The sequence below is a fragment of the Malaclemys terrapin genome, chromosome 4 (assembly GCF_027887155.1).
Source record: "Malaclemys terrapin pileata isolate rMalTer1 chromosome 4, rMalTer1.hap1, whole genome shotgun sequence".
Taxonomy (NCBI): Eukaryota; Metazoa; Chordata; order Testudines; family Emydidae; genus Malaclemys; species Malaclemys terrapin.
The window spans coordinates 38,565,944-38,584,098 of NC_071508.1; the positions used below are offsets into that span (position 1 = coordinate 38,565,944).

The 18,155-nt window shown below is 46.1% G+C and overlaps 1 pseudogene; it reads right to left on the reverse strand.

The window, feature by feature from the left end:
* The window catches only part of LOC128836110 (adenylate cyclase type 10-like), a 78,234-nt pseudogene extending 63,713 nt beyond the window's left edge, over positions 1–14,521 (reverse strand).
* Between the last annotated feature and the right edge of the window lie 3,634 nt (positions 14,522–18,155).

The window sequence follows — 18,155 nt, forward strand, 5'->3', positions numbered from 1 at the left end:
CCAATGAGTAATTTATTTCAAATATGGAGCATAATGTTTACACTCTTCTCATTTAAAATAATTGTCCCCATGCTTTTTTCTTCACAGACAGATCAATCAAAAACAACTGGAGCTTGGTACTTGGCATGTAGCAAGTGCCCACATCATGAACAAGTTTGAGAAACATTGGCTGGATAGCAATAAAGTGATATGCAATTCAATAATCCCTTCTGAACCGGCTCAGTGCAGCATCTACTAAGACTTTGAGTTGAACTCAGTAAAAGCACTCTCTCATTTGGGACATCACTGTACATTCTGTCTGTGTGGTCTAACCAGGGGGCCAGCAAGCAGAAGGATTTTGCTCTCAGTCTGCTGCTGCTGGGAGTTTGCGTGAAGGGAGCTTGTAAATGTCTGCTTGAAAACACACACAGAAAAAACATCCAGATGTAATCTAAAACTCCCCAGCTTAATATAAGGAAATGGCAAAAGAGCAAGTTGCTGAAGATCCCAAACTTAGGTGGCTTTACATTCCTTTGCCAAACAGAAAGGAACAGAGGTACCGTGAAGGCACTTCCCACAACCCTAATGGCTAGCAACTTCCTGTTGCTTTCCATGGATGTGAAATACTCAGAAGTAGAGCTGGTAAATAAAGGGGGTACTCTTTCCACTGACCATTTCAATTCAAACAAAAAAGAAATAATTTTCATCTAAATTTTCCATTAAAAATGTTGATTTTCAGCAGAAATTCAAATGCTGAAATACTTTGGCTGAAAACAAAACAAAAAGATGGATTTGGAAATACTGCCACTTTATTTATGGGAGTTGTCATTCTGATGCCTCAAGCTCCCATTATTCTCTATAGGTTGGGCTCTCTAGTTCGACTACTAGTACCAGAGGGGTGGCCGTGTTAGTCTGGATCTGTAAAAAGCAACAGAGGGTCCGGTGGCACTTTTAAGACTAACAGATGTGTCGGAGCATAAGCTTTCATGGGTGAATGCCCACTTTGTCAGACGCAAGATCTGACGAAGTAGGTATTCACCCACGAAAGCTTATGGTTCAATACATCCGTTAGTCTTAAAGGTGCCACAGGACTCTCTGTTAGTTTGACTTCATCACCCATGATGCTTCTTAATGTCCTCTCTTAGTGAGGGGAAGTGGTTAATAATCGGAGGAGTCTTTGTTCATTGTGTACAATGGGAGATGTAGTCCAGCTAGGGAGGACATTAGATGACCAAAATACAATTCCCATGAGGCACTGTGGCAGGATTTCTAAATCGAAATATTTCAGTTTTCAGCTGTTTGGGTTTTTTTGATGGAAAATTGAAATTTTCCATGGAAAACAGACACTCTTTGTAACAAAAATTGCTTAGTAGAAAACCCAATTTTCCGTTGAAAAACAGTTTTGATGGAATTTTGTCCATGAGTCCTAGTCAGAAGCTATTCAGAGACAGTCATAGCTCTGTAAAAATAAACTAGGTACAGTCAGCACCGATGAAAGGTGCCAGACTGGCACCAATAAATTTTAGTTGTTTATTCACATAATAGATACAGAATGGCCAGCTCTAGGACCAACTGCCCCAAACTGCCTCCCTAAGGTACTTCAGTAGTTTGATCCCCAAGGCCCATTCAGTCCTTGGCTTCTCCGATGAGACTGTTGTTTCTAAATGTAAGGATGGTTTACGTGTCACAGATATATGTCTGCTATGAACTAAAACAAGACCTGCAATGCATTTCACATGAGCCAGCAAGCAATCAGATAGGAACGAGTCTTGGTCACCACTTCCACAGGCTCAATTTGAACCAGCAACTTTATTCCAGTCCCCAAAATTCTCTCCTCTCTGACCAGAAATACATTTTCCCTACCACAGAAGCGGCTTTTCCCATGCAGCTGCCGAAAAGGATGCAACTGATCAGATCACTGAGCAATTAACATCTTTTACAGACTCCTGGCACACTAGAAATTGAACGAGATTTGGGCAGGGTGTTTCTCAGCGGCATATCTTGGGAGCAAGGGGAGTGGGGGCTCATGTGACTGTCCACTCAGGAAGCAGAATTGCTTACTGGTTAGGGCAAGGAACTGGCAGTGAGGAGTCCTGAATGCTCATCCCATCTCCACCACCAACTCACTGTGTGACCTGGGGCAAGATATTTCATCTCCATTTGCCTCTGCTTCCCCCCCTGCACAATGGGGCGAATGCTTCCTATTCACTTTTGTAAAGTGCTTTGGGAATGTGCTCTCTAGTGACTGCAAAGTATTGTTATTCCATTAGTAGCCATAGTACCTATCTTCACTTAGAGCTTCAGACCCACTTCAGTTTCACGAACCCCATACTCTTTCTGGATCCTCAGGCTACATTTCAGCGCCAATGTAATGATATCGCTCATCTGGCTTCGTTGCACTCTCCACAGTGCTAGCAGTGCATCCCCTGGGGAAGGCAGAGTGACAGAGACTTATGGGATACATGCTCTTCTTGTTTCTAAAGTGCTGACAAAGCCACTTGGCTTTTCAGCAAGCCACAGCAGATCTACCTGTACCTGCCCAGCACTCTGACCCACAGAGAGATTGCTCACTAACCACCCCAAACTCCTTAGCACCTCCTGGCTGTGAACAGACCAACCCCTCTATGCTTCTAGCAGCTGTCGGTTGTGACTACCTCTTCCCACTCAGGGTATGTCTACACTACGAAATTAGGTCGAATTTATAGACGCTGGTTTTATAGAAATCGGTTGTATACAGCTGATTGTGTGTGTCCCCACATAAAATGCTCTAAGTGCATTAAGTCGGCAGACTGCGTCCACAGTACCGAGGCTAGCGTCGTCTTCCGGAGTGTTGCACTATGGGTAGCTATCCCACAGTTCCCGCAGTCTCCACCGCCCATTGGAATTCTGGGTTGAGATCCCAATGCCTGAATGACGCAAAACAGTTTCGCGGGGGGGGTTCTGGGTACATGTCATCAGGCCCCTCCCCCTCCGTCAGAGCAACAGCAGACAATCGATTCGTGCCTTTTTACCTGGGTTACCTGTGCAGACAACATACCACGCCAAGCATGGAGCCCGCTCAGCTCAGCTCACCGCCACCATATGTCCTCTGGGTGCCGGCAGACATGGTACTGCATTGCTACACAGCAGCAGCTAATTGCCTTTTGGCAGTAGATGGTGCAGTATGACTGGTAGGCTTCATCGGCCATCTGGGTGCTGGCAGACGTGGGGCTGGCAGACGTGGGGCTGCATTGCTACACAGCAGCAGCCCCTTGCCTTTTGGCAGTAGATGGTGTATTATGACTGGTATCCGTCGTCGTCATACTGCAGTTCGATCAGATGATGTCTGAAACTCCAAATGTCCCCCAGTCATATTCTGCTGCCTTCCCAATGATGATGGCGGCTATCAGTCGTAGTATGCTATTTTCTGCCAAGCACCCAGAAGATGCCGATGGCTATCAGTCATGCTGCACCGTCGGCTGCCAGCTTAAGATGTAAAAAATGGATTTGTTCTGTATTCATTTGCTTCCCCTCCCTCTGTGAAATCAACGGCCTGCTAAACCCAGGGTTTTGAGTTCAATCTTCGGGGGGGGCCATTCTGTGTGATAGTTGTTTGTGTTTCACCCTGATGCACAGCCACCTTTGTTGATTTTAATTCCCTGTACCTGTACGCCATGTCGTCACTCGCCCCTCCCTCCGTCAGACAATAGTTTCGCGCTTTTTTTTAGACCAGAGGCCATAGCACTGGGATCATGGAGCCCGCTCAGATCACCACAGCAATTATGAGCACTATGAACACCACGCGCATTGTCCTGGAGTATATGCAGAGCCAGGACATGCCAAAGCAAAACCAGGACCAGCCGAGGAGGCGATTGCAGCGTGGCGACGAGAGTGATGAGGAAATTGACATGGACATAGACCTCTCACAAAGTACAGGCCCCAGCAATGTGCAAATCATATCATAGAATCATATCATAGATTATAGGACTGGAAGGGACCTCGAGAGGTCATCGAGTCCAGTCCCCTGCCCGCATGGCAGGACCAAATACTGTCTAGACCATCCCTGATAGACATTTATCTAACCTACTCTTAAATATCTCCAGAGAAGGAGATTCCACAACCTCCCTAGGCAATTTGTTCCAGTGTTTAACCACCCTGACAGTTAGGAACTTTTTCCTAATGTCCAACCTAGACCTCCCTTGCTGCAGTTTAAACCCATTGTTTCTGGTTCTATCCTTAGAGGCTAAGGTGAACAAGTTCTCTCCCTCCTCCTCATGACACCCTTTTAGATACCTGAAAACTGCTATCATGTCCCCTCTCAGTCTTCTCTTTTCCAAACTAAACAAACCCAATTCTTTCAGCCTTCCTTCATAGGTCATGTTCTCAAGACCTTTAATCATTCTTGTGGCTCTTCTTTGGACCCTTTCCAATTTCTCCACATCTTTTTTAAAATGCGGCGCCCAGAACTGGACACAATACTCCAGCTGAGGCCTAACCAGAGCAGAGTAGAGCGGAAGAATGACTTCTCGTGTCTTGCTCACAACACACCTGTTAATGCATCCCAGAATCATGTTTGCTTTTTTTGCAACAGCATCACACTGTTGACTCATATTTAGCTTGTGGTCCACTATAACCCCTAGATCCCTTTCTGCCGTACTCCTTCCTAGACAGTCTTTTCCCATTCTGTATGTGTGAAACTGATTTTTTCTTCCTAAGTGGAGCACTTTGCATTTGTCTTTGTTAAACTTCATCCTGTTTAACTCAGACCATTTCTCCAATTTGTCCAGATCATTTTGAATTATGACCCTGTCCTCCAAAGTAGTTGCAATCCCTCCCAGTTTGGTATCATCCGCAAACTTAATAAGTGTACTTTCTATGCCAATATCTAAGGCGTTGATGAAGACATTGAACAAAGCCGGTCCCAAAACAGACCCCTGCGGTACCCCACTCGTTACGCCATTCCAGCAGGATTGGGAACCATTAATAACCACTCTCTGAGTACGGTTATCCAGCCAGTTATGCACCCACCTTATAGTAGCCCCATCTAAATTGTATTTGCCTAGTTTATCGATAAGAATATCATGAGAGACCGTATCAAATGCCTTACTAAAGTCTAGGTATACCACATCCACCGCTTCACCCTTATCCACAAGGCTCGTTATCCTATCAAAGAAAGCTATCAGATTGGTTTGACATGATTTGTTCTTCACAAATCCATGCTGGCTGTTCCCTATCACCTTACCACCTTCCAAGTGTTTGCAGATGATTTCCTTAATTACTTGCTCCATTATCTTCCCTGGCACAGAAGTTAAACTAACTGGTCTGTAGTTTCCTGGGTTGTTTTTATTTCCCTTTTTGTAGATGGGCACTATATTTGCCCTTTTCCAGTCTTCTGGAATCTCTCCCGTCTCCCATGACTTTCCAAAGATAATAGCTAGAGGCTCAGATACCTCCTCTATTAGCTCCTTGAGTATTCTAGGATGCATTTCATCAGGCCCGGGTGACTTGCAGGCATCTAACTTTTCTAAGTGATTTTTAACTTGTTCTTTTTTTATTTTATCCGCTAAACCTACCCCCTTCCCATTAGCATTCACTATGTTAGGCATTGCTTCAGACTTCTCGGTGAAGACCGAAACAAAGAAGTCATTAAGCATCTCTGCCATTTCCAAGTTTCCTGTTACTGTTTCTCCCTCTTCACTAAGCAGTGGGCCTACCCTGTCTTTGGTCTTCCTCTTGCTTCTAATGTATTGATAAAAAGTCTTCTTGTTTCCTTTTATTCCCGTAGCTAGTTTGAGCTCATTTTGTGCCTTTGCCTTTCTAATCTTGCCCCTGCATTCCTGTGTTGTTTGCCTATATTCATCCTTTGTAATCTGTCCTAGTTTCCATTTTTTATATGACTCCTTTTTATTTTTTAGATCGTGCAAGATCTCGTGGTTAAGCCAAGGTGGTCTTTTGCCACATTTTCTATCTTTCCTAACCAGCGGAATAGCTTGCTTTTGGGCCCTTAATAGTGTCCCTTTGAAAAACTGCCAACTCTCCTCAGTTGTTTTTCCCCTCAGTCTTGATTCCCATGGGACCTTACCTATCAGCTCTCTGAGCTTCCCAAAATCTGCCTTCCTGAAATCCATTGTCTCTATTTTGCTGTTCTCCCTTCCACCCTTCGTTAGAATTGCAAACTCTATGATTTCATGATCACTTTCACCCAGGCTGCCTTCTACTTTCACATTCTCAACGAGTTCCTCCCTATTTGTTAAAATCAAGTCTAGAACAGCTTTCCCCCCTAGTAGCTTTTTCAACCTTCTGAAATAAAAAGTTGTCTCCAATGCAGTCCAAGAATTTGTTGGATAGTCTGTGCCCCGCTGTGTTATTTTCCCAACATATATCCGGATAGTTGAAGTCCCCCATCACCACCAAATCTTGGGCTTTGGATGATTTTGTTAGTTGCTTGAAAAAAGCCTCATCCACCTCTTCCACCTGGTTAGGTGGCCTGTAGTAGACTCCTAGCATGACATCTCCCTTGTTTTTTGCCCCTTTAAGCCTAACCCAGAGACTCTCAACACTTCCGTCTCCTATGTCCATCTCTACCTCAGTCCAAGTGTGTACATTTTTAATATATAAGGCAACACCTCCTCCCTTTTTCCCCTGTCTATCCTTCCTGAGCAAGCTGTACCCATCCACACCAACATTCCAATCGTGTATTATCCCACCAAGTTTCAGTGATGCCAACAATGTCATAGTTGTATTTATTTATTAGCACTTCCAGTTCTTCCTGCTTATTCCCCATACTTCTCGCATTTGTATATAGGCATCTAAGATACTGGTTTGATCTTTCCTCCCAGTTTTGTCCTGACTCTCCTTTCTCTCTGCCAGTATAGCCCACACTCCCTCTTGTTTCCGACCCATCTCCCGGGTCTCCATGTTCCCCACTTACCTGTGGGCTTTGCTCACCTGTCCCCGTCGAACCTAGTTTAAAGCCCTCCTCACTAGGTTAGCCAGTCTGTGTCCGAATAGGGTCTTTCCTCTCCTCGAAAGGTGAACGCCATCTCTGCCTAGCAGTCCTTCCTCAAATAGCATCCCGTGGTCTAGGAAGCCAAAGCCCTCCTGGCGACACCATCTTCGCAGCCAGGCATTCACCTCCATGATGCATCTGTCTCTGCCCGGGCCCCTACCTTTGACAGGAAGAATTGAAGAGAATACCACCTGCGCTCCAAACTCCTTCACCCGTACTCCCAGAGCCCTGTAGTCACTCTTGATCCGCTCAGTGTCACACCGCGCAGTATCATTTGTGCCCACATGGATGAGTAGCATGGGGTAGTAGTCAGAGGGCCGGATAATCCTCGACAATGCCTCCGTAACATCTCGGATACGGGCCCCCGGCAGGCAGCATACCTCCCGAGATGAAATGTCAGGGCGACAGATGGGCGCCTCCGTCCCCCTCAGCAGAGAGTCTCCGACCACCACTACCCTACGTTTCCTATTCGCAGTGGTGGCAGCAGACTCTCCAGCCTTAGGGGTACGAGGCTTCTCCTCCTTTACTGTAGGGAGTGATTCCTTCTTTCCTGTATCGAGAAGAGCATAACGGTTACCTATAACCACGGCAGGAGGGTTCGGAGCAAGGGTGGAGCACTGCCTGCTGCCAGAAGTAACCAGCTGCCAGTGTCCACCCTGAGCCATCTCCTCCTCCACCAGTGGTGTATCAGCAGTCCTGTGTACTGGGACAGCTACCTCAGCTGTCTCCACATGGACACTGTCGAGGAATTGCTCGTGGATACGGATGCTCCTCAACCTAGCCACCTCCTCCTGTAGCTCTCCCACCTGCTGCCTGAGAGATTCCACCAGCAGGCACCTCTCACATTGGATGGTCCCCCCAGCCTGGATATCAGTAAGTGGAAATTGCAAGTTACAGTCTTTGCAAAACCACACCAGGATCTGGGTAGAGGCATCCATGCTTAGGCACTCTGTCTGGCTACAGGCACAGGTGGAGGAGACAGCAGCAGTGCTGGCACAGGTGTTGCGGGTCTTCCTAACCATCGTAAGCCTCCCTCTGTCAAACTCCCGTCTGCAGCCCCCTGTCAGCTGAAAGGGTTGTTTAAGCAAAAGGTTATGAATGTAGTTGCTTTATAGGTATTAAGGGGAATCAAGAGAAAACAGATGGAACTGGCAAGGGACCCTCGCCCCCTTCCTGCTCCCCTTCCAAACTCCCTTGTGAAACTCCCTGTTAGCAGCCCCTGGTCGCTTGTGCGCTGCTTTATAAAGCCCTGGCCTGTATGAATGCCCCGCCCACTGATGAAGGCTCAGCCACTTACCAGAGGCTTCTAGCTTTCAAACCTTCCAACTGCCAGCCACAGCACACGGTCCTTCAAACAACCAAAACAAACAAACAGACTGACAAACACAAGCTCAGCACACAGCAAGTAACCCTCAAACACAAACAAACACACACTACAGACAGTCACTTACCCCAAAAGGGTGCTGTATTGCTCCTCCTTCACCTGGAGAACTCCCTTGTGAAACTCCCTGTTAGCAGCCCCTGTTCGCAAAAGCGAAATGGTGTTACTGGGGCAGGTTCATGCCGTGGAACGCCGATTCCATGTGTAATATTTACAAAGGTACACTCACCAGAGGTCCCCTGTGTGCCCTCAGGGTCTGGGAGCACGCCTTGGGTGAGTTCAGGGGTTACTGGTTCCAGGTCTAGGGTGATAAACATATCCTGGCTGTTGGGGAAACCGGTTTCTCCGCTTCCTTGCTGCTGTGAGCTATCTATATTATCTTCATCCTCATCTTCCTCGTACCCCGAACCCGCTTCCCTGTTGCGTGTTTCTCCATTGACGGAGTCATAGCACACGGTTGGGGTAGTGGTGGCTGCACCCCCTAACATGGCATGCAGCTCCGCGTAGAAGCGGCATGTTTGCGGCTCTGTCCCGGACCTTCCGTTTGCCTCTCTGGCTTTGTGGTAGGCTTGCCTTAGCTTCTTAATTTTCATGCGGCACTGCTGTGCGTCCCTGTTATGGCCTCTGTCCTTCATGGCCTTTGAGACCTTTTCTAATATTTTGCCATTTCGTTTACTGCTACGGAGTTCAGCTAGCACTGATTCATCTCCCCATATGGTGAGCAGATCCCATACCTCCCGTTCAGTCCATGATGGACCTCTTTTGCGATCCTGGGACTCCATCATGGTTACCTGTGCTGATGAGCTCTGCGTGGTCATCTGTGCTCTCCTCGCTGGGCAAACAGGAAATGAAATTCAAAAGTTCGCGGGGCTTTTTCTGTCTACCTGGCCAGTGCATCTGAGTTGAGAGTGCTGTCCAGAGCGGTCACAATGAAGCACTGTGGGATAGCTCCCGGAGGCCAATAACGTCGAATTCCGTCCACACTACCCCAATTCCGACCCGCAAAGGCCGATTTTAGCGCTAATCCCCTCATTGGAGGTGGAGTAAAGAAACTGGTTTAAAGGGCCCTTTAAGTCGAAAAAAAGGGCTTCGTCGTGTGAACGTGTCCAGGCTTAATTCGAATTAACGCTGCTAAATTCGACCTAAACTCATAGTGTAGACCAGGCCTCAGTAATGCCCTGCAGCTGCTTTTTACAAGTAAACCTTCCTTCCCGGTGATCCCTTATAGCCACTGACTGCAAGTGTCCCTTCCCCGTCAGTGACCCCTGGCAGTGGCTTGCTGCATGTTCCCCTCCTCTCTCCCACACACACAAACCTGTGTCCACTGGCTAAGATACATCTAAGGCTTTGCACCTCCTATCGCCCTTGGGCAACTGCTAGCACAGTCGTTCAGGCCGAGATCCCCAAAGGTATTTAGTATCAGGGGGGTAGTCTGTTAGTCTGTATCCACAAAAACAACAAGGAGTCCGATGGCACCTTAAAGACTAACAGATTTATTTGGGCATAAGATTTCGTGGGTAAAAAACGCACATCTTTAGATGCATGGAGTGAAGAAGTGTATCCATGCATCTGAAGAAGTGGGGGGTTTTACCCATGAAAGCTTATGCACAAATAAAGGTATTTAGGTGCCTAACTTCCATCTGAGCTCAGTTCTAAAGGAAGCACCAGCCAGGATTTTTCAATCAGACACAGAGGAAGGGGAATCGGGGTTGTTTCTAACTGAAAGATATAGTGTAAATTCTTGCTTCTTCCAAATCATAGATCAGCTCTGTGGGAATAGAAGCCAGAGGGACGGGTACAATAGAACAAGAAAAGGGAGTTGGCTAGTTTGAATGCCGCCACTGTCCAGAGCCTAACAAGTCAAATGACAACGGGAGAGTAGGCCGCTCTACCCCACCCCAGATATCACAAGCTAATAAATACCTGCAAATTTCAAGATATCGCCTCCATAAATCAGCACCTCTGCAGCAAGAGAAAAGGCGAGAGAAGTTACACACAGCTCTTGTCAAAGAAAATCATGGAACAAATTGTTCTGTCGATCGGGGGATGGGCACGTGTGTGTGTGTGTGTTTGTGCATGCACACATTGAGGGGGCATATATTGCAGAGTAGGTATGACTGAGTGAGCAAGATGGTGTATGCTTGAGCATGTCATCACAACAAAGCTCCCAGCTGCTGAGGGCTCAGAGCAAAAATCAGGGAGTTAAACTCCATCTCAAAAGCCACCATAAGGAGGCAGAGCACAGTGTTTCTATGGCAACTAGAAATATCCCTTCCCAGACCGACCTTTTCTCCCAACCCTTCAAATCCCCTACTGCTCAGTTCTCAAAATGTCGCATCCAACAGGGAGGGCCCAGGGACAACCTGAGAAGCACTGCTCCATGGGAAGTTTTGAAGCAAGTTCTCAAAAGCAATGTGACAGCAGGAGATAAGGAAGGATGATCCAGTGGTTAGGGAGCTAAGCCAGAGACTCTGGCGACTTGGATTTGGTTCCCTGCTCCATCACAGACTACAGGTGTGACGTTGGGCAAATCACCTTGCCTCTCCATGCCTGGGTTCCTTATCCATAACATAAATAATAGCACTCCCCTACCTCACTTCCTCACAGGGGTGTTGGAGGCCATATAAAAGCCTAAGATAGACAAGGAAGGGCCACATTGTGCTCTGAGGGTGTTGGGATGCTTTCTAGATCCTGAGAGGGAATTGGTAACTTTTGTCAGAGCTCAGATCCCCAAATCATTAGTGTGCTGATGTCACAGGGTCACCCTACTCCTTGGCCACATAAACAACAAGACGTTGCTCTTCCAGTGAAATGGGGTGGAGACGAGTGTTCCCTCTAATTTTTCCCACCCATGTGCGGAATGAATTTTGTTATGTGCACCAATATGGAGGTGATATGTGACTCATAAAAAAATTCATGTGGTGAGGGTGTGGCCGGGGCCGAGAGGTTAGGAGTGTGGTCAGGGCTGGGGCAGAGGGCTGGGGAGCAGGGGGTGAGGGCGCCAGCTGGGGGTGCGGGCTCTGGGGTGGTGCCAGGGATGAGGGGCTCAGGGCTGGGGCAGAGGGCTGGAGAGCAGGGGGTGAGGGCTCCAGCTGGGAGTGCGGGCTCTGGGGTGGATCCGGGATGAAGGGTTTGGAGTGTGGGAGGGGGCTACAGCGGGAAGAGAGGACTCCCCTCAGCTCTTTCTCCCCGCATCAGCACCTGGGCTGCGGGGGAGAGGCGCCTCTCCTCGCCGCAGCAGCTTTGGGGATGGGGCCGCAGGATAAGCGCCCATCCCCCGGCTGTGGCGGATTCCCTGAGCACCTGCATGGCACTGAGAAGGCTGCCATGTGGCCGTGCAGATTACAGGGAACTTAGGTGGAGGCATACACCAGGGTAGAGCCAAAGGAACAATGGACTCTTCAAAGCAGGACACATTGTGCCAGTGGGGAGCAGCAAAGACTGGTTCCCAAAGCAGCTCCATCCAGCCCTCCTAATCTTGGGAGATTTTCAAGGCTCCCTAAGTGACAGAGAAGATCCCAACCTCCAAGAAGGGCCCAGGCTGCTTAACAGAACACCTTTCTGATGGGCATTTCTTCAGTTCCCCAGACCTGAGCCAAGGAAGTGCTCTCAGCGAGGGATCATGCTGCTCGTTACTTACTTTCCACAATATCCCCTACATAATGATTGAGGGTCTGCGTTAGCTGCTCAGCGCCACAGTCCAGACTGGTGTCCGTGCTAAACTTCTCCGTCAGTGCAGTAAAACCTGTAACACAAACAGCAGTCAGGCAGCCACTGGAGGAGGCAAGAAATGGCAGATGATCTCAGCGACTGCAGTCAGACATGCTTTGTGTTACCTAAAATGTGCTGGATACATAAGAAAAAAAGTTTAACAAAACTTATTTTCCATTTAAAACTGATTTATTAAGCAAAGGAAGTATTATCTGTAGTTAGTGAATTCACCTGGAGTTTCTAGGTCACCACGTCCTTCAAGATTTTAGAACAAGTCGATCGCATCCTCTTTCACCTTGTTTTTGTTTGCAATTGGAAGAGGAAAACAAGCATTCCCTCTTTTTCAACTTCCAACTGGCTTCTTAATTTTGAATGAACTAGTCTTTGAACTGAACTAGCTGAATAAACAGAATATTTTCTTTATTTCATTCTGCACCGCACAAGAGGCTACTGCCGCCAAAAACTGGTTTAGCACATCAGCTAACTCTGGTTCCAGGTGCTTAGCCAGTGACTTCCACCAGCTCATTTGAAATGAAATTTGACTTTCATTAAAACTTGGCAACAAATGTGTACCGCTATGTATTATTTTTGTATGTAATTTAAATGATTTTAATAGGCTATAAGTTTAGGCCTTAACATAAGTTGCTAATTTCAAGTTTCATTTTAAATCGGGTTGTCTTTTCTTAAAATAAATCTATATTTAAATAAAAATAATCCTATTTAAATAAAAAAAATCCTTTTATATTTTTGAATTAATTTTTATCCACCCTGCATGCAACAGTCCCTGATTTTCAAGTCCCTAGTTCTTTCAGTTCACTTTGTTCCTATGTTGGAACTGTCCCTGTTTTCTAGTTCTGATCCTTCCCCCACTCCATTTGACCCTGTTTGCCATGAGATCATGCTGACTCTTCTGAGAGAGGTGGCAGAGATCCAGGGGAACATGCTAAAAAGCATTAAGTCCTTTCTAGGTAGTGATGGGAAATTGCTTGTCTCCCATCAGACCTTTCACTTGCAGAGTGCCACAAGGATCAGTTCTCTCTCCAGTCCTATTCAATACCTACAAACTGGTCAGACAACAGGGACACAAGTGCCAGCAATATGCAGATGACACACAGCTCTGCTTCTCCTTCCGCATATACATATGATTATACCCCTACCACCAAGATGGCCCAGTGCTTGGAGGAGATCAGTTCATGGATGGAGAACACCTGATTAAAGCAGAACCTGAGCAAGACAGAGGAGATGCCAGTGGGTAGAGGCGTTTGCAATCACAGTGCAGTCTCCTTTGGTTGAAGGTACACATCCATCGTTGGTCAATTCAATCTGTAGTTTAGAAATGTTCGCTGATGATACAATCTCACACAGTAGCATCCTCAAGTAACTTTCTCTACAACATCCAGTTGTCTAGGAGAGACTCATCCTAGAGAATGATGACCTGGTCTCTGTTATATATGCTTTCCTCACCTCCCAGCTGGGCTACAGAAATGCAAAATACCTGGGCATAAAGCCTTCACGCCTCAGAAAACTGAGAATGTGGCAGCACATCTCCACAGCAACACAAACTATCACAACCACATCAAACCTATCTTCCCACATAATACAAAGTCAAGTTCAAGGTCCCAGTCCTTATCTTCCAGGTACTCTTTGGCCTGGGCCCATCATATCTAAAAAATTGCATAAAGTTCCAGCATGGGGACGGCAGTTGACAACTCTGCCCTGAGCAGCTGCTGCACCATCCTCTGCTACTCCTGTCCCAAACTCTTTTCAGCCTAAAGACGCCAATTCTGCAAAACGGTCAACGTAATAAAGACGAAAGTTCCTAAGCCATTTCAGCTGTGACTTCAGCTAGATTTGGGCCCAAGTCTCCCATTACCGCAGACAATATCTCTTTTAAACCTTCCATGTACTAAGGGTGGGCTTTTCAGAAAGGCCTAATAAGGGAGTTAGGACTTGTCTACACGGTGAGTTACTGCACAATAAGCCAGGGTGTGACTCTACAGCATACCAGCTTGCCATCCATTCACCCATCGTATGGACACTGCTAAGTCACGGATATAGCTTAGCATGCTGCTGGTTGAGAGCAAGGTACATCAAGCCACACTCTGGAACTTTTCACTCTGGTGTAGCATTGTCCACACACCGAGTTAGTGCGTGGCAACTGGCAACCTATTGATTCACACCCTGGCTTGCTACACAGTAATTTGCCATGTAGACAAGCCTTTAGGCACACAAATCCCATTGATTTTAAATGGAAGTTGGGCACCTAACTTCCTTGGGCCCTTTTGAAAATCCCACCCTTAATAATCTCTCTACCCACCTGAAATGTCTGCAAAAAGCAATACTCCATCAAAACTCTCAATGAAAGGCAGCTCCTGGGAGAAATCACCATATACGATGAGATCGGGGACATGAGCTGCTACTTTCCCAATTGTAGTGCTGTCACTTGGCTTTCTTTGCTCCATTTTGGCAATGAATGCAATCTGCTGCCCAGGGTCCTGCAACACTGATGGATAATTCAATATATGATCCTCCCATTCAGGGAAGGAGGTGACTCCCACTAGCCTGCGTAACCGTGATCACTCTTGTGATGTCAGACAGCAGCCCCATCAAGGACAGGTCACAATTCACTGACAGACGGGTCTCAGCCAGTAACATTCTCTGTATATCACAGTCTATGTAGCTACAGTTGCTGGGTGAGACAAGCTTCCTTCATTAATGTATTTTAAACCCATTTACACAGAAATGGTGTGATGGGGTATAGAAACCCCACACGAGTCTGGGCTGTTGTGACTCTTGGATCTACAAGAGGCTCTCCTCTTGTAAACTCAAATGTAAAAAGTACGTAAAAGGTCTTAAGATGTTACAATAACCATGAAAAATAGATCAAATTGTTTATTCATAGATTCATAGATTATAGGACTGGAAGGGACCTCGAGAGGTCATTGAGTCCAGTCCCCTGCCCGCATGGCAGGACCAAATACTCTCTAGACCATCACTGATAGACATTTATCTAACCTACTCTTAAATATCTCCAGAGACGGAGATTCCACAACCTCCGTAGGCAATTTGTTCCAGTGTTTAACCACCCTGACAGTTAGGAACTTTTTCCTAATGTCCAACCTAGACCTCCCTTGCTGCAGTTTAAACCCATTGTTTCTGGTTCTATCCTTAGAGGCTAAGGTGAACAAGTTCTCTCCCTCCTCCTTATGACACCCTTTTAGATACCTGAAAACTGCTATCATGTCCCCTCTCAGTCTTCTCTTTTCCAAACTAAACAAACCCAATTCTTTTAGCCTTCCTTCATAGGTCATGTTCTCAAGACCTTTAATCATTCTTGTGGCTCTTCTTTGGACCCTTTCCAATTTCTCCACATCTTTTTTAAAATGCGGCGCCCAGAACTGGACACAATACTGCAGCTGAGGCCTAACCAGAGCAGAGTAGAGCGGAAGAATGACTTCTCGTGTCTTGCTCACAACACACCTGTTAATGCATCCCAGAATCATGTTTGCTTTTTTTGCAACAGCATCACACTGTTGACTCATATTTAGCTTGTGGTCCACTATAACCCCTAGATCCCTTTCTGCCGTACTCCTTCCTAGACAGTCTTTTCCCATTCTGTATGTGTGAAACTGATTTTTTCTTCCTAAGTGGAGCACTTTGCATTTGTCTTTGTTAAACTTCATCCTGTTTAACTCAGACCATTTCTCCAATTTGTCCAGATCATTTTGAATTATGACCCTGTCCTCCAAAGTAGTTGCAATCCCTCCCAGTTTGGTATCATCCGCAAACTTAATAAGTGTACTTTCTATGCCAATATCTAAGGCGTTGATGAAGATATTGAACAAAGCCGGTCCCAAAACAGACCCCTGCGGTACCCCACTCGTTACGCCATTCCAGCAGGATTGGGAACCATTAATAACCACTCTCTGAGTACGGTTATCCAGCCAGTTATGCACCCACCTTATAGTAGCCCCATCTAAATTGTATTTGCCTAGTTTATCGATAAGAATATCATGCGAGACCGTATCAAATGCCTTACTAAAGTCTAGGTATACCACATCCACCGCTTCACCCTTATCCACAAGGCTCGTTATCCTATCAAAGAAAGCTATCAGATTGGTTTGACATGATTTGTTCTTCACAAATCCATGCTGGCTGTTTCCTATCACCTTACCACCTTCCAAGTGTTTGCAGATGATTTCCTTAATTACTTGCTCCATTATCTTCCCTGGCACAGAAGTTAAACTAACTGGTCTGTAGTTTCCTGGGTTGTTTTTATTTCCCTTTTTGTAGATGGGCACTATATTTGCCCTTTTCCAGTCTTCTGGAATCTCTCCCGTCTCCCATGACTTTCCAAAGATAATAGCTAGAGGCTCAGATACCTCCTCTATTAGCTCCTTGAGTATTCTAGGATGCATTTCATCAGGCCCGGGTGACTTGCAGGCATCTAACTTTTCTAAGTGATTTTTAACTTGTTCTTTTTTTATTTTATCCGCTAAACCTACCCCCTTCCCATTAGTTTACGACCCTGGATGTTGTAACAAGTCCAAAAGAACCAGACAAAGAAGTTGGATTAGTTTAAACTAAAAAGGTCATGTTGACATAATCCAAGAACTGTTGTAATTATGATTAATAAAAACACAAGATGTGGAACCAGAAGTTAATTGTCCAAAACTGGTGTGATGGATATGAGGCCTAACTGGTGAGAGGGATGAACTATGACTCCCATTTTTCCTCTTTTTGGGTTCCTTAAAAAGAAACAGTGAAAAAAAAGACACGATCAGTTCTGTTCAGATCAATTCAGTTCAGCTCTCCCTCTCATCTCACCACCTTGCATACCAGCTCATCCCCCGATCTGCCAGCACTGCAACTCATCCCAGCTCACCTTGACTCATCGAAAGGACTTTCTTCCTGAGAGGAAGGCCGGCTGGCCTTAATCTTGTTCGAGGTACTTTGTTTTCACCTGTGAGTGCTGAAAGTCATCACATGATCATGACATCCAATCCTCAGCCCATCAGTGGGGATATCCGATTGCCAGTACTGCAGAGGCATGTGTAAGAGCTTGTATTGTTTTCCCTTCCCCTGTTGTGTTATTTTCTAGCCTTCCCCCCCCCCCTTTCGATCTCTCATTCTCTTGACTGTTTATCAAATTCTGAAGTCAGCTATGGTGTATTCATCCAAGCCTGATTGTCTAAGAAGAAAAGATCCAATCAGATGAGGTCCCTGACCAAATCGTAAACCAGGATACAAGCAGCAGGTGTCATGGTTGACTTGCCAACCAAAAGCACCCACTCATTACTAACCAGCAGCCCAGTGTTTCAAAACCATCAACAAAAGCCATATTTCACCCATCTTTTCTATCCTCTCTCTTCTCTACCTTGTGTCTGTTAGTTAAGAACAGGATAAGTAAATGCACTCTACACATCAAAACTGAGAGTAAAATTAACCCTTTCCATCAAAGAACAGTTGTTCTGAAAATATGAGTCTGCTATTTTGTCTCCAAAAGGAGAAGGGCTTTCAAGGTTTTGCCTAAGTTTGTTTTGCATAATCATTCAACCACAGTTTGACTATAAATGCCTGTTTTGATTTCTTGTTCTTTCTTGTTTTTAATCAATAAACTTTTAATTTAAATAATGCTTTTGGGTGTTTGCCAAGTTACTGAGTAAAATCAAGCCCTCTGTTTAAAATAACCCCAAGCCTATCTATCCCTGTTTGAAGTTGGACAGTGAAAGAGTTTATAAACACCTTTAACTCTTTGGGCTTTTGAGATCAATATCCATACAACAAGGCCCAGTCCATCCCACCCTGTAACACCTCAACCAAGTGTCAAGCTTCAAGGGAGGAGGGAGAACCCAACCCAGGAGGAGATGAAAAACTGTCTGCCCAGAAGAGGGGAGACGTGTCTTCTTCAAGCTCTCTGCTGTTAAATCGTCCCTGGGGGTGAGTCTGCTACAGGCTTCGTAGATACACATAGCCAGCATCCCAGGGCCCTGCCTGGGCCATGACTGAACGGACTCCGCAAGGGTCTCTACAGCACTGGGAGAGGGGACTTCCCAAACATAGAAGGGGCTGGTGTCTAGGTGCGGCAGAGAGATG